The 13,614-nt window shown below is 40.5% G+C and overlaps 1 protein-coding gene across 1 annotated transcript in view; it reads left to right on the forward strand.

The window, feature by feature from the left end:
* Positions 1–13,614, forward strand: part of LOC122811285 (glutamine--fructose-6-phosphate aminotransferase [isomerizing] 1) — a 1,619,377-nt gene that overhangs the window by 1,026,906 nt on the left and 578,857 nt on the right. The gene's annotated exons all lie outside the window — the stretch shown is intronic.

The following is a 13,614-nucleotide window of genomic DNA, read 5'->3' on the forward strand; positions in this document are numbered from 1 at the left end:
GGATAGCCTTACCACCTCCCCTGGAATGGCATTAATTGCCTGATCCTGTTTGGGCGTCCTGCAGACTACTATAGCACCAGAAACAAGGAAGAGAGACTTTTTGCTGTTTACAAATACCTTTTTGGCTTTTCTTGACTGTTTTTGCTAACCACACTTCTAAAAGCCGTTTTAAAGTAGTCTAGCTACTATTTTTACTGTATTTTACTGTTTAAATTGTTTTACTGTTTGTGCACTTGGTTCCTGCTTAAATTTAAAGTATAAACTGCATTTACTGTTGTAGGCTACACACTCAAGTGTGATGGCCTTTTCTGTGCTTATTTACTGTTTAGTTGCATTTGTCTGCTTAAATTAATCTTAAAAAACAAAAACAAAAACAAAAAAAATACTGTTTGCTCATTTCCCACCTTTTTCTATACTAGAATAATCCAGATCCTAGAATTGCTGGTTTCAGGACTTTATTTCTGTGTTTCTGAGTTGTCCAGACCTGGCTGTGGTAGAGGGAAGTCTTTCTGCTTTTCAGTGGGTGTGGTAAGCACTTAGCTGCCTATCTATCGCTAGAGGAGTGGTTTACAGCTCAGGAATTGTACCTTATTGGCTATTTGGGGCTGCTTTCTATCCCTTTCAACTTTCTGGCTTAAAAACCCTTGTTTGCCTGTGTTTGCACATCGCCACTTAGCTAGGGTTAAACTATTATCGCCGCCAGAAAGTCTGCTCTTCAAATATTCCCTTAGAACTAGCCAGTTTCTCAGTTTTAGCACTCTAACCTGATTCTTTGAGCCTAGCATTGCTTAGAACTCATTGTAAGCACTAGATAGTCTATAAATTGATGCAGCACTTAACTTTCCTTGCTAAGTAAAGAGGAAAACAGTTTTAGTACTTAAATAAATAAGCACCTATCCAGGTATGTCCAAGGGTCAGCACTCTGTGTTTTCTCTTGTCCACCTGGTGAATCTGGGCATCTTGGGGCAATGTAGCAATTGCCTCATATACACAGACAACCCTCTCCTCCTACCACCCAACAGTACAACCTGTGAGTGATGCACTTATATAGCCAAGCTGGAAGCCAAGCTCTCTCCACTCAAAACTGGACTAGCCAGTCAAGAGGAGAAGGTTAACACCCGCACAACACCACATACATCACATAGTACTTCAAAACCTACACCACCAAAACTCACACCTAGTAACACAAAACACACACCTACATACATGGAGGCTCTTAATATAAATGTGCCCAAGCAACAGAGACCTCCGAAGCTGAAACATAAACAACCACCACCCCCCAACACAACGCAAGTGACACATAGCTCACAATACCAGTGTGCCACTCAACCTCAGCTCCTAAGGCAAAACAATGTACCCAACACACTAGTCATAGGCGTCTCTATAGTCAGTCACACTAATGTCCCACTCACCAGGCTAAACAAGGAGAAAATTACAGTCATCTACCTGTCGGGTGCCAGGATCTGCCACATAACACACACACACACTCAGGTCACTCCACAGCAAGTACAAATACGACTCTGTCATTGTCCATGTTGGAGTGAATGACCTGAGACATACCTCCCTGGACTACATGAAAAGAGACATGGAGGAGCTCTTGGATCTTGTAGCCCAGGCAGGTATGACCCTAGCCCTGAGTAGCATCCTGCCATTGCCCAGAATGATACCACAGTACAAGGACAAAATGATTGACTTCAACAATTGGCTAAGGTTCTGGTGTCATTCTAAGAGGATCCAGTATCTGTCTGCTTGCAATGACATGATCGACAGACCACAATGCTTTGCCAGAGATGGCCTGCATCTGTTGCCTCTGGGCTTCCGGATACTGGCTAAGGCTGTTGCAACCCCTGTAGTACCTTTTTTAGGCAAAGTTTAAATGACAAAATTACCACCGTAACAGATACAAGCAAGCAAAATATGAGGGCAATGCTACTCAATGCTAGAAGTCTAAACCTCAAAATGCACTCACTCGAGGCACTCCTTAAAATAGAGAACATCGATATCTATGCAGTGACAGAGACCTAGTTCAAAGCTCCAGAGAGCACCCCTTCAGTACCAGCCTACAATTCATACCACACCTTTTGGCCACCTAATCTGGACCGAAACACTAAAGGCAGAGGCGTGTCCATATTCACCAAGGATATCCGCACCTCCAGACTAGTTGCCCAACATAATGCGTCTGAAATTCTCTAGGTGCAACTAACACTAGGCAAGACTGCAATCCAAATTGTAGCTTGCTACAGATCCCCTACCATGCCCCAAGATTCCCACTCCACTTTTCTTAACATACTGGAAAATATTAAGGTACAACCAAATAACCTAATACGTGGTAAATTCAACTACCCCGCCATTAACTGGGAAAACTACTCATGTACCAACACATTTGCTCAACGTTTTTTGGAATTCAAAAATTCCAGCGCCTTGGATTAACTTATCCATACCCCCACCAGGGGCACCAGTATCCCAGACCTGGTCATTACCAACATGGGAGACCAATGCTCCACAACAGAGATCAGCTCCGACCATAAGCTAATCACCCTAGACATCCACATCCCGCCCCCACCCCCCATTAAGGTAACCACTGTAAAAACCTTCTCCAAAGCCAACTTCATGCTTCTTAAGACAGAATTGGCAAACTTCATGACACCCATGCAGACGGGAAGTAGAAGCATGACTGCTGAATCTTACACCAATGCACTGTACTAGCACATACACATGTGCCTGGACCATGCCATCCCAAATAGAACCAAGACGCTCTCCTCCAAAAAAAGGAAACCAGTCTTATGGTCCCCTGCCATAAACAAACTCTATAACAGAAGGAAGAAACTGTTGCAAAAAAGAGTAAAATCCCATAATTGGAAAAGCTCCTTTGTCAGCCTCAGTAAGAAGCTGAGATCCCTCATAAAATCCTCCAAAGCTAGTTATGAGAACAAAATCACCACAGATTCTAAAGACAGTCATAAGGCATTCTGTAGTTATGTCAACAATCTCAATGGCAACACTCAGATCTGCTTTGAGTTACATCACAATGGCACTGAATGTACTGAACCAACTGATATTGCCAGCATCCTGGCAGATAGGTTCAGTGCCAGTTTCACCCCCCCCCCCCTCATTCCCGAAAGGGTCCATCTCAATACTGGAAGAATGCCAAGTCCTGGTAATCACAGTTGCACAGGTAGAAACTGCACTCTCCAAAGCCAAGAATACAGCATCCATGGGACCAGACAACATCCCGGGCTGTGTTTTACACAAATTACAAAATGAACTGGCACCCCACCTAAGTACCATGTTCAAGCATAGCCTCAACTCAGGCTTTGTGCCTACTGAATGACGCACAGCTACAGTTATCCCACTCCATAAGGGAGTCCACCACGAACCATGGGAACTACCCCCTCCATTAGTCTGACAAGCCTGATCTGCAAGGCCATGGAACATATCATCATGGAACTTAAGTAAAGACATTGGTAACCTTCACACTCTGGACCCCACCCAGTTTGGGTTTGTGAAAGGTAGATCATGTCCCCTAAACCTGATTGACTTCTTTGAAGCAGTCACCAGAGCCGTGGACGAGGGTAAGGTGGTTCACACAGCCTATTTAGACCTCGCCAAGGCCTTCAACACCATCCCCCACTCTAGAATCATAGATGAACTCACTAAACTGGGCATAAATCCCTATGTTACGTGATAGGTTGCCACCTGGCTCACTGACAGAACCCACACCGTGAAAGTAGCCGATTCCAAATCCGGCTCCAGACCAGTGGCAAGTGGAGTACCACAGGGGTCAGTCCTGGGTCCACTCTTGTTTGGCATTTACTTCTCTGAAGTTCAGGCCAACACTGAGGGTCTATGGCTAACAAAGTTCGCAGATGACTGCAAACTGGGAGCCATTATTGAATCCCCAAATGATGTGGACATTCTACAAAACGGCCTTACTGAGACAGATGCCTGATGCCAAAGCCATGGCCTCAAGCCCAACGCCAAAAAATGCATAGTCATCCCCTTTGGGAAAAACCATGTGCCCATGAACTACCACATAGGTGGTAGTCCACCTAACACCAAAATTGTGATGAGACCTAGGGACACAGGTGGACAGTGGTCTCTCCTTTGATAACCACATCGCCACAGTAGTTAGGAAATCCTTCTACATGGCACACCTCATCACAAAAGGTTTCTCATCCAGAAAAAAAGGAGGTCATTGTTCTTCTCTACTCATCCCTCATTAGACCTATTATAGAGTACAACGCCCCATTTGGTATGTACCTCACAAGACATTTACAACAACTGGAAAGTCGGCAGAAATACCTCACAAAGAGGATCACTGGCCTAAAACAGTTGCCCTATGCTGACTGTCTCAAAAAACTCCAGCTCTACTCTGTCGCATATAGCCTACTCAGAGGTGATCTCTGCCTAACATACAAGGCCATGTCAAACCGAGAGCTGTTGGACATGCTACACTTAAAGAAATCCCAATCCCTCTGAGCCATACGCTCCAGGGACCTAATAACAAAACATGCTGGAGGGATAGCTTCCTGTCCCAGAGACTTCCCATACTCTGGAACAGCCTGCCCATTCATGTCAAGCAGAGCACATCATTAGCCCTCTTTAAGAAAAATCTTGACAACTGGATGGGAAATAGGAAATTCACCCTGGGGATCACTTCTGTGGCTCTGCACGACAGGGGCACAGGAAAATAAATTTTGTGGGTGGCGAAAGCCAGGGAATCTTTATGGCTAGGCTTATCTAGGCCCTAGGGGCGATAGCCTAGTACCTACATATGAACCTATAATGCCCACCTTTGGGGGCTGTATTGTGCTTAGAGAATGGGGTATCTGTTAAAGTGTTTTGCATTTTTATTGCTTAATAATTTTTTTTTATATTTTTGATTTAAAATAGTTCCTCTCTTAATGTTTAAAGCTCCCTGTAGCATATGCAATTGTTGGAGGAAGTATTTTATATATAAAATATAAGTTATGTAAGTATTTAATGTTTGTGCACATACACTTGCCAAGCAGTTGCAGACACTTTGTTCTTCAACTCATTGTACTCTTGATCGTTTCACTGTGATCAAATGAATGAAAAAAAAATCATTGCAAGGCATTGCAACCAGCACACCCCCATGCATCTTAACTGTCCCTGATTTTGCTTCATGGTTCTTCTCTGTCCCACGAGGAATGTTTGATTTGCTGGTAAATTGAGGATTAAAGTCAGTTAACAATGCCAGACTTTAGAGTTTCATATTTATTGTTTAGTCAGTGTGTGTAAAGTTGGTATGCACTGTCTCTGTCTCTATCCCTGTCTAATGCCATCTTTTTCTCCCTTTGTAATGCAGAGATGCACAGATAAACAAGCATGCATGAGCGTGTGCACACACACACACACACACACACACACACACACACACACACACACACACACACACACACACACACACATCTTACTCTTATTTTCTTTATTTACATTTTTTTTAATTTTTCACTCAGTAAACAGCAAACTTGTATTTAGTGAGTGTAAAAATGGCATCAGTTTTTTTTTTCTGTTTGAGCTTCAAGACACATTAGTACACTGCTGTAAAACTGTGGCATTACCTGATCATTAACCGAATTCTTGTTCTCCCGTCAGGGTGTAGATGTATGCTTTGCCCATTCTCTAATTTTATTTATACTACTTCTGCTTGTGATCTACTCCTAGAGTCTCACATTATTTTGATGAGTTTGTCTTACTTCATCTACTATCTGATCCCTAACCAAGAGATAGTTGCTGTTCCCGAACTGCTGGCTATCCATATTTTAGCATCATGGCATTACAACTATTCTTTTTGCCTCCTTGATCTGAACAGTGCCACTGCTTCCATTAATTGTATCAGAGATTGTTTATATTTTACCTCTTACCGCATTATCTCTTTATGACCAAACGTAGCACTTTGCCATCCAGTGGAGTAACTTTGACTCTGACCTTGCTGTGATGCTAACTACCATCTCTTATTCAAGTTTTCTTTCTTTCTTTTTATTTTTTTTTTAAAGTCTTTGATGTTGAAACATCACAGCAGAGACAACACACAGACATATGTACAGTGTTCAAAAGGCAAAATCCACACCATCTAAAGCAACAACCTGCTTGCAAATTTGCATTTGTTGAACTCTTAATTGTAAAAAATCCCAGCTTTTCATCTTAATGCCACATTCTACTTGATCTGGTGCTGTTGCAGTACATGTCATTTTCTCCATAAGAGGGCATTTACTCATAAAATAATAGATTGTTTGGGTCTGTATCAGAACATCGAAATTTTAAAACTTCGAATGTTCTAATATTGACCCGTTTTCAGCAAACGCTAAAAATAGTGAAGCTGCAGAACACCAAATTCTTTCCTAAGAATTTGGTTGGCCGGTTCTGTGGTTTCGCTATTTTCAGTGCTGTGGTGGAAAGTTACGGGTCGGATTCAAGTAAGTGTGCGATTGTGTGGAAGTTAGGGTTAGGGCGCGGGTTAGGTGAGTTAGGGTTAGGGACGGATTAAGTGAGTTAGGGTTAGGGTGCGGGTTAGGTGAGTGTGCGATAGTGACAGACCTTAGGGTTAAGGTTTGGGTTAAGGTAAGTGGATAGATAGTGTATGTACAGTTTAGTGTAGGGTTAGTTGTAGGATTTTAAGTGTATGTGTGTGGATTGATGTTTTTTAGGTGTGCTTGTGTTATGTGTATGTGTTTCGGAATAGCGAATTTGTTCCCACGGAAAAAATTTGCTGTTCTGAATGTTCGATATTATGTGCTTTAGATATTTTAGGTTTGATGAAATAGCATTCGCTATTTTCATCTTTCGATAGCATAATATAAACGCGATTATTTCACATGCTTATATTGTTTGAACCAGTTATTTCACATAGCCATAAATGCAGAATAAATAGGTGTGTCTTATCAAAGACAGTATAATTAAAACATCATCCTTTACTCTATAGCTTCAGTAACCACCATCCATTCCATGATGTTGTTCCCTACTCATATCCGAAAGTGTTTCAATTCTCTTGTTTTCCTACTAGCAAACATGTCATACGGTAATACTTTTAGCAGGCATTTCCATCCAAAGTCTTCTAGACTTTCTTTCAGCATACAAGTAATCATACTCCGCATATTGCTTTTGGAAAGACTAATGCTACAAACCCTTCCAATATAACTTTACAGTGGCAGGTCCATTGAGATTTAACAGTCTTATCCACTTAATGAGTCTGATGCATTAAAATAGTCGGATTACAAAGATATAATGAAATAACTGAGATATAGTAGCAGACATGTTTTATTTATACTTTGTATTGACTGGGTTAGTCCCACTAGGCCAACAGCCTCTTTTTTCAAGTGAGACCTGAGGTCAAACTACCTACGGAGATTTACCAGGACACCTAGAAGCATCCTCAACTCTTTTTAAGTGCTGTGGGATCTTTTACATCCACCTGAGCTCCCACCAACTCATGCAGTTGGGGTCTTGATGGGGCATCGGTTTGACATCTCATCCAAAGGATAGTACACCCAGTAGTGCTGTAACACCCTTATGCTGCACTGGAAAATAAATCCATGTACCTGGTGTGGATGTAGAACCTACAACCTTCTGGAACTAAGGCAGGAGTGCTGCCCGTTGAGCTACTGATTCTGCAAACAAACATATCTTACCAGCCCACTCTAAGAAAAACAGCACTGATAAAGACAAAAACTGTACCAAGCAACTGCAACAACATTAACTGTCTAGTACTTTGTTTCTAGTTTGCTGAAATAACTCCAAAAGAGAAAATTTAGATTTTAATGTTTTGGGGTAGCACCATACCTTTCAATTCATATGGTCAAGAATTTTGGACAAAGACAAAATGAAATGAGGTGGATAAGATCAGGAACACTTTTTAAATATTCCTCTAGTTCACTTAAAAATGAATACGTTTTGAATCAGTATACATTTTGTGAACAACGTTAAGAAGTTTAAAAGTCTGAAGGGCATTACTGACTGTAATCACGAATGATTTATCAAAAAATAAAAAAAATTGTCAGGAGGGACAGGAAAATCATTTGAAGCAAAATTGAGACTTTCTGTAAAAATAGAGTTGAGAGGTATGAGCAGCACTTAGAAAGGAATGTCATATCACAATAACCCATTCTTGGGTTTCAGTACCTTTTGGATATGCAGCATTTTAAATGATCAGTTGTGATTTTCTGAATGTTGTTATAACTGTGTATGAACAAGTCATGGCAGAGAACCTTAAGAAGTTGTAGCTTTAATGACTGAGGTAACTAAAACTGCATATCCTTAAATTCTTAAGCTGATGCTTCTTCATTCTCAGACAGTTTAATATGGTTAGACATTACTATCATTTCCATAGCACCAACTAGCAAAAGAATTAAAGAAACTGCAGCTGTAGTCAACTTTCCATTTTCAAAATATGGAACATTGTACCACCTAAGATGGAATTCCAACTTTCTACTGAAATATGTTTACGTCTGTACTGTTTTAACTAAATATCGAGAGGCTAATGCTTTCTGACATTCCTTTTCTATGTTGCTATGTAGGTATAACCTTTAGTACTGTGTTTCTGATAATGACTGTATATCTTCATGTATCACTCTGGTGCCTTAACTTTATAAATTAACTACAAACTAATTTTTTGAAATGTTGTATGATACTTTGCATATGTGTTAACTGCTGAAGTTTTTCTCCCCGGGTCTCCGCTAAAAAAGGGTGACAGCTCAGTCGCACTAACCCGGTCAACAAATGTCAAATAAACAAACAAACAAGGAGGAGCTGACAGCTTGGTTAAAATGTTACTACCAAATACCCAGTTCTTCACCTACTAAGGGCCAAGAGAAACAATTCAAATTGCGAAAGTCCAAGGCTACAGATGGGCAAGCAAAGCACCCCCCCCCCCAAAAAAAAAAAAATCAACTTCAGTCAGTATAAAGCAATCAAAAAACCAGGCATACCATACATAACACCAACAAGCAAAAGAATTAAAGAAATTGCAGACATATTCATCCTTCCATCTTCAAAATGGGGGATACCACACCATTTTGCACAATATGAACAGATGAGTAAAATGTGACAAAATTTACTAAATTAGTAAGAAGGCTCACATTATGGTTAAACTATGGACTTTATCCGTATAAAAAGTTTTTTTTGATAACCCCAATATCTTTTTTCTTGCCAGAACAGTCACATGATTACAACATAAATTTTCCATTTACACTGTTTATAAGACCAAAAAAGTTCAAAAAGCAGTTATAATGTATTGTGTTTTATCGCACACCCAGCTCATCAGACATTAGAGACTTGAGAGTAAACTGAAAAGGTCCAAGACCCCCCCACCACAAAAATAAGCAAATTATTCTAATTTTTTCTTAGTATATGTAGTTATAAATCCTCACTGACAGCATCCTCTCTCCCCATCTCCGTTATTACTTCATTCTGCCCACTATATTGCTCATACTTTTAATATTTGATAAACACACACACACACACACACACACACACACACACAAAAGTATATTTATGGAACTATGATCAAGTATTAATTTCAGGCCTTCCCATTAATGGCATGCATTCCACAAATAATTCTAAATCCTAGAACTTAGGCACCCCTTTTCATATGAGGCAGCTCTTCTTAACATTCAGAGTATTCCCTCGTCACAAAGGTAAAGCATAGTTTATCTTGCCCTTATCAACAATTGTATTTATTCATACCTCTCAATCTCATAGCACAAGAAATCTGGACAAAGCCTAAAATAATGGGGGGGAGGGGGAACTAAGGCCCAAAAATAGGGACACATTTTAAATATTGCTCTTATAAACTTAGTTGTTAGAATAACAGGATTTGTGTTAGCATGCATTTTTCTGAAAAGTATGAAGTCTGAAACTCAAATGTATGTCATTATTTAGTGACTTCAGTCTTCCTCAGTAACTGATTTGCCAGAGAAAAACAATCCCTTCAGCAGTCTATCCACATTTGCACAAGCACCAGAATTAAATGTTTACCTCAAAGACCCCTTTAGCAGTCTGTCCAAGTTTGCACAAACACCAGAATGAAGCATTCCCCCCATGACCCTTCAGCAGTCTATCCAAGTTTGCACAAGCACCAAAACTAAATGTTTCCTTCAACAATGCCTTCAGCAGTCTGTCAAGTTTGCACAAGCACCAAAATGAAACATTTCTCCCAATGACTCCTTCAGCAGGTTGTGTAAGTATGAACAAAGTCAAGAAGTATACTAGTAAGTATCCCTACTTACTTGAGAGACTCAGACTTGTTGTTTTCCTCTGCCCAACACACCAAATGCTGTTTAATGCACCCACAGCAAGCTGAGGGATGTAGTGTTTTTTGGAACCTAAATCGCTTGTTGTGGGTGCCAGTGATAAAGCTCAAGGCATTGTCTTTCTAGCAGATTGGCAGTGCCCCCACTACCTGCCAGCCAATTATAGGTCTTTTGGGGTGGTGCCCAAGTAAGATTAAGCAAGAGAGGGCAGAAGGCACACAAGAGTGTCTCGAACGTCAATTGGATGTATGCACGTACACTTTGCGGGTTCCATTAAGGGGAAATAAAGAATAAAAATATTTGTTAAAACACACACACACACACACACACACACACACACATATATATATATATATATATATATATATATATATTTTTTTTGTGTGTGTTGGTGAATTGTGCCCTGGACCCATGGCTGTATGTAATTTGCATCTTTTGGGGGGGGGATTCCTTGGCCAAGGCACTCACAGGGGCATGCATTTAAACCGGCAGGGGGAGGCACATACCCCCCTGTAGCACTGCCACTGCCTGGAGATTTATTCAGTGGCAGTTAATGGTTTCAGAACATACCTCATACTAAAACCCTTGTTCATCTGTTTACATTGTTCCTTCTAAAGCTGAACCAAGCTACTGTACCAGTCTATTCTCCAACTCCCCCCCCCCCAAATAAAAGCTTAGTGAAAAATCTTCAGACGTTTAGGGCACATCCATGTTTATCATCTTCAATTTAAAGTCAGACTTTTCTTTACAGTTGTACTGCACCTTTCTCTGTGCATTGAAGTTTATCTGTCTCTTTGCAATTTATATATGTATGTATGTATTTATTACCATTTGTTCACAGATTAAGTGGACTGCTCTGTTGACCTTTTCAGCCATGACCTGAGCGAAAAAAAATAGAAAATACATTGCAGTCTTTCAGTCAACAATGTTATACATAAAACGAGTACATAGCAAAATTTAGAACATAGTAAGACTGAATGCAGGTAGAGAAAAAGATCCAGTCAGAGTGCGTTGAAAACAAAATGCAAATGCAATCTTCTATATGTATATATATATATATATATATATATATAAACATCAAACAGCTCCAGTGCACGCACAAACAAAAGAGAGAGTGCATGGACCAAACCAAATACACCTCAACTCCAGGTCCAGCACAAATGCAACTGATAGTTTTTCCACATAGTGTCCTCCCCACAGTCGAGTGGCATTCTGAAAGTCATGAGTGAATGAGCATGCCTTTGTTGAAGGTTGGGAGTTGAGCTGGCAACTCGGCACCGTAAAAATCTACTGCCAATCATTAGCGGACCGGAGTTCCGCTGTGGCGACCCCTAACCGGGAAAAAGCCGAAAGACAAACAACAACAACAATTTTATGTTTATCATCCTTAGACAGATCTTTACCCCATACAGCATCAATACCAAAGAAAACAAAATGAGATCTAGATGAAAATGGATGTTAACAAAGATAAAAAGATGGGTAGTGGTTTGAAGGGCTGTAACTGTTGTGGTATTTGCATTTATTGCAAGGTCATATTTAATTCTAGATCTTTTACATCTATAAATAGTTCAAGAGTTTATGAAGTTAGATCTTTTATTACCTGTCGGACTAAATGGGTAGTATACATGGTGGTCTGCCAGTGTGGGGCTTTTTATGTAGGTCAAACCTCCATGACCTTTGAGTCGTATAGCATTACACCTTAGTGATATAAACTGTAAGAGATGTAGGAGTGCATTGTACAAACATAAACTGGAACATGTCAGTTCATTTTGTTTTTATTGGTATTGATGTATATATATATTTACACACACACACACACACACACACACACACACACACACACACACACACACACACACACACACTGTGCTGTATGAAAGTAGAGGAGCAGCAGTCATATTTCAGCCAGGTTTCTGGTATTGCATGAATATGAGGATTTTTTTGTTACTAGCCATGGTTCGAGACTGGTCCATTTATTATTAAGATTGCATGCATTAAGGTAGTCAGTTTTAAGGTCTTTATTTCTGATATGATTGGTGACTGGGCTCTGTAATTGAGGATTAAAGTAAGATGGTCCTGGGTGTGAGTATCACCTGAGCGTGTAATTTTGAGCAGGAGACTGTAGAGTTTTGAGAGTAGCATAAGTGAGCTTATTGCTGGTGCCAATCAGTAGACTGTGTGTTCTTCTTTGCCAGCAGTGGGTCTGAGTATGGCTGGAGTTTCCTGACATGGAAGAAAAAAAAAGGCTAAGTAGCTGTAATGAATAGAATGAAGGCTAAAGTGACAGATAAAATAGTAACACAGCATGCTAAGGAAAGTGTTGAGAGATCAACATTTAGCATTTTGAGTTTGCAAGATAGATGGGGTTATAACTTGTAAATACAGCAGTAAAGCATAGATGTAGAAATGTCAGAGGTGTAATAGATAATATAGTAGGGTATCTGGAGGGTGAGAGAGGTGGTAAAATTGAAAGAACGGGCTGGTAGGAGTCTAGGACAATAAGTAATATGACAGTATCTTTTCCATCCTTGTAAGAGGAGGAGGTGGACATGTGAGTAAAAGAAACACCCCAACCTAAATGTTTCCAGTGCTGAAAATCCAGTGCATTACACTCAGATAAAAAGTAGAGGCTCCAAACAGATGCAGATAGTATACTTTATCTGCAAAGGCTTTGTCAGGAAACGAACTGAAAGTGTAGCCTATATCTACAACCTAGGTTATAAGTTAAATTGTAAATGCAGCCTGCCACCTATGCTAAGAGTTAAAATGGCCAGAAGAGAGAAGCACATCATAACTGCCACACAGGCTGTGTGCATAGGTTAAGTAGCATGACCTTCCTGCCACACAGGTTACGTGCATAAGTTAAGTAGCACAACCGACCCTAGCACCTAGGCTGTGTGCATAGGTTAAGTAGCACGACCTACCTGCCACATGGGCTGTGTGCATAAGTGAAGTAGCTCAGCCCACCTGTCACCTAGACTGTTGGAGTAGTAGTACAGAGGATGAAATAGCTGGAATCAAAAGAAAGTGCATCCAGTTTACACTTGGAGCATGAAGTAAATGGATCTGACAAGAGATGGTGGATATCACCCTGTCTGACACCTATGCTGCTTAGACTGCAGGAGTAGCAGTATAAGCAAAAATGCTGATCTTCTCTTATTAGGTCCCTCTGCCACCTAGACTGTAGAAGAAGTGTAGAAGGAAATGCTTTTAGGATAGGCAATGAAATTCTAAGAGGGGTGAGGATCTCGCAAAAGTAGGAGATGAATGGCCTATGTGCTACTGAGGCTTTGCGCATGGTTAAACTTGCACAATCATTTCCTGCCTTGACTCATACATTTCA

This window comes from Protopterus annectens, chromosome 9.part0, assembly GCF_019279795.1.
Source record: "Protopterus annectens isolate FY-2018-M chromosome 9.part0, PAN1.0, whole genome shotgun sequence".
NCBI classification, from domain to species: domain Eukaryota; kingdom Metazoa; phylum Chordata; order Ceratodontiformes; family Protopteridae; genus Protopterus; species Protopterus annectens.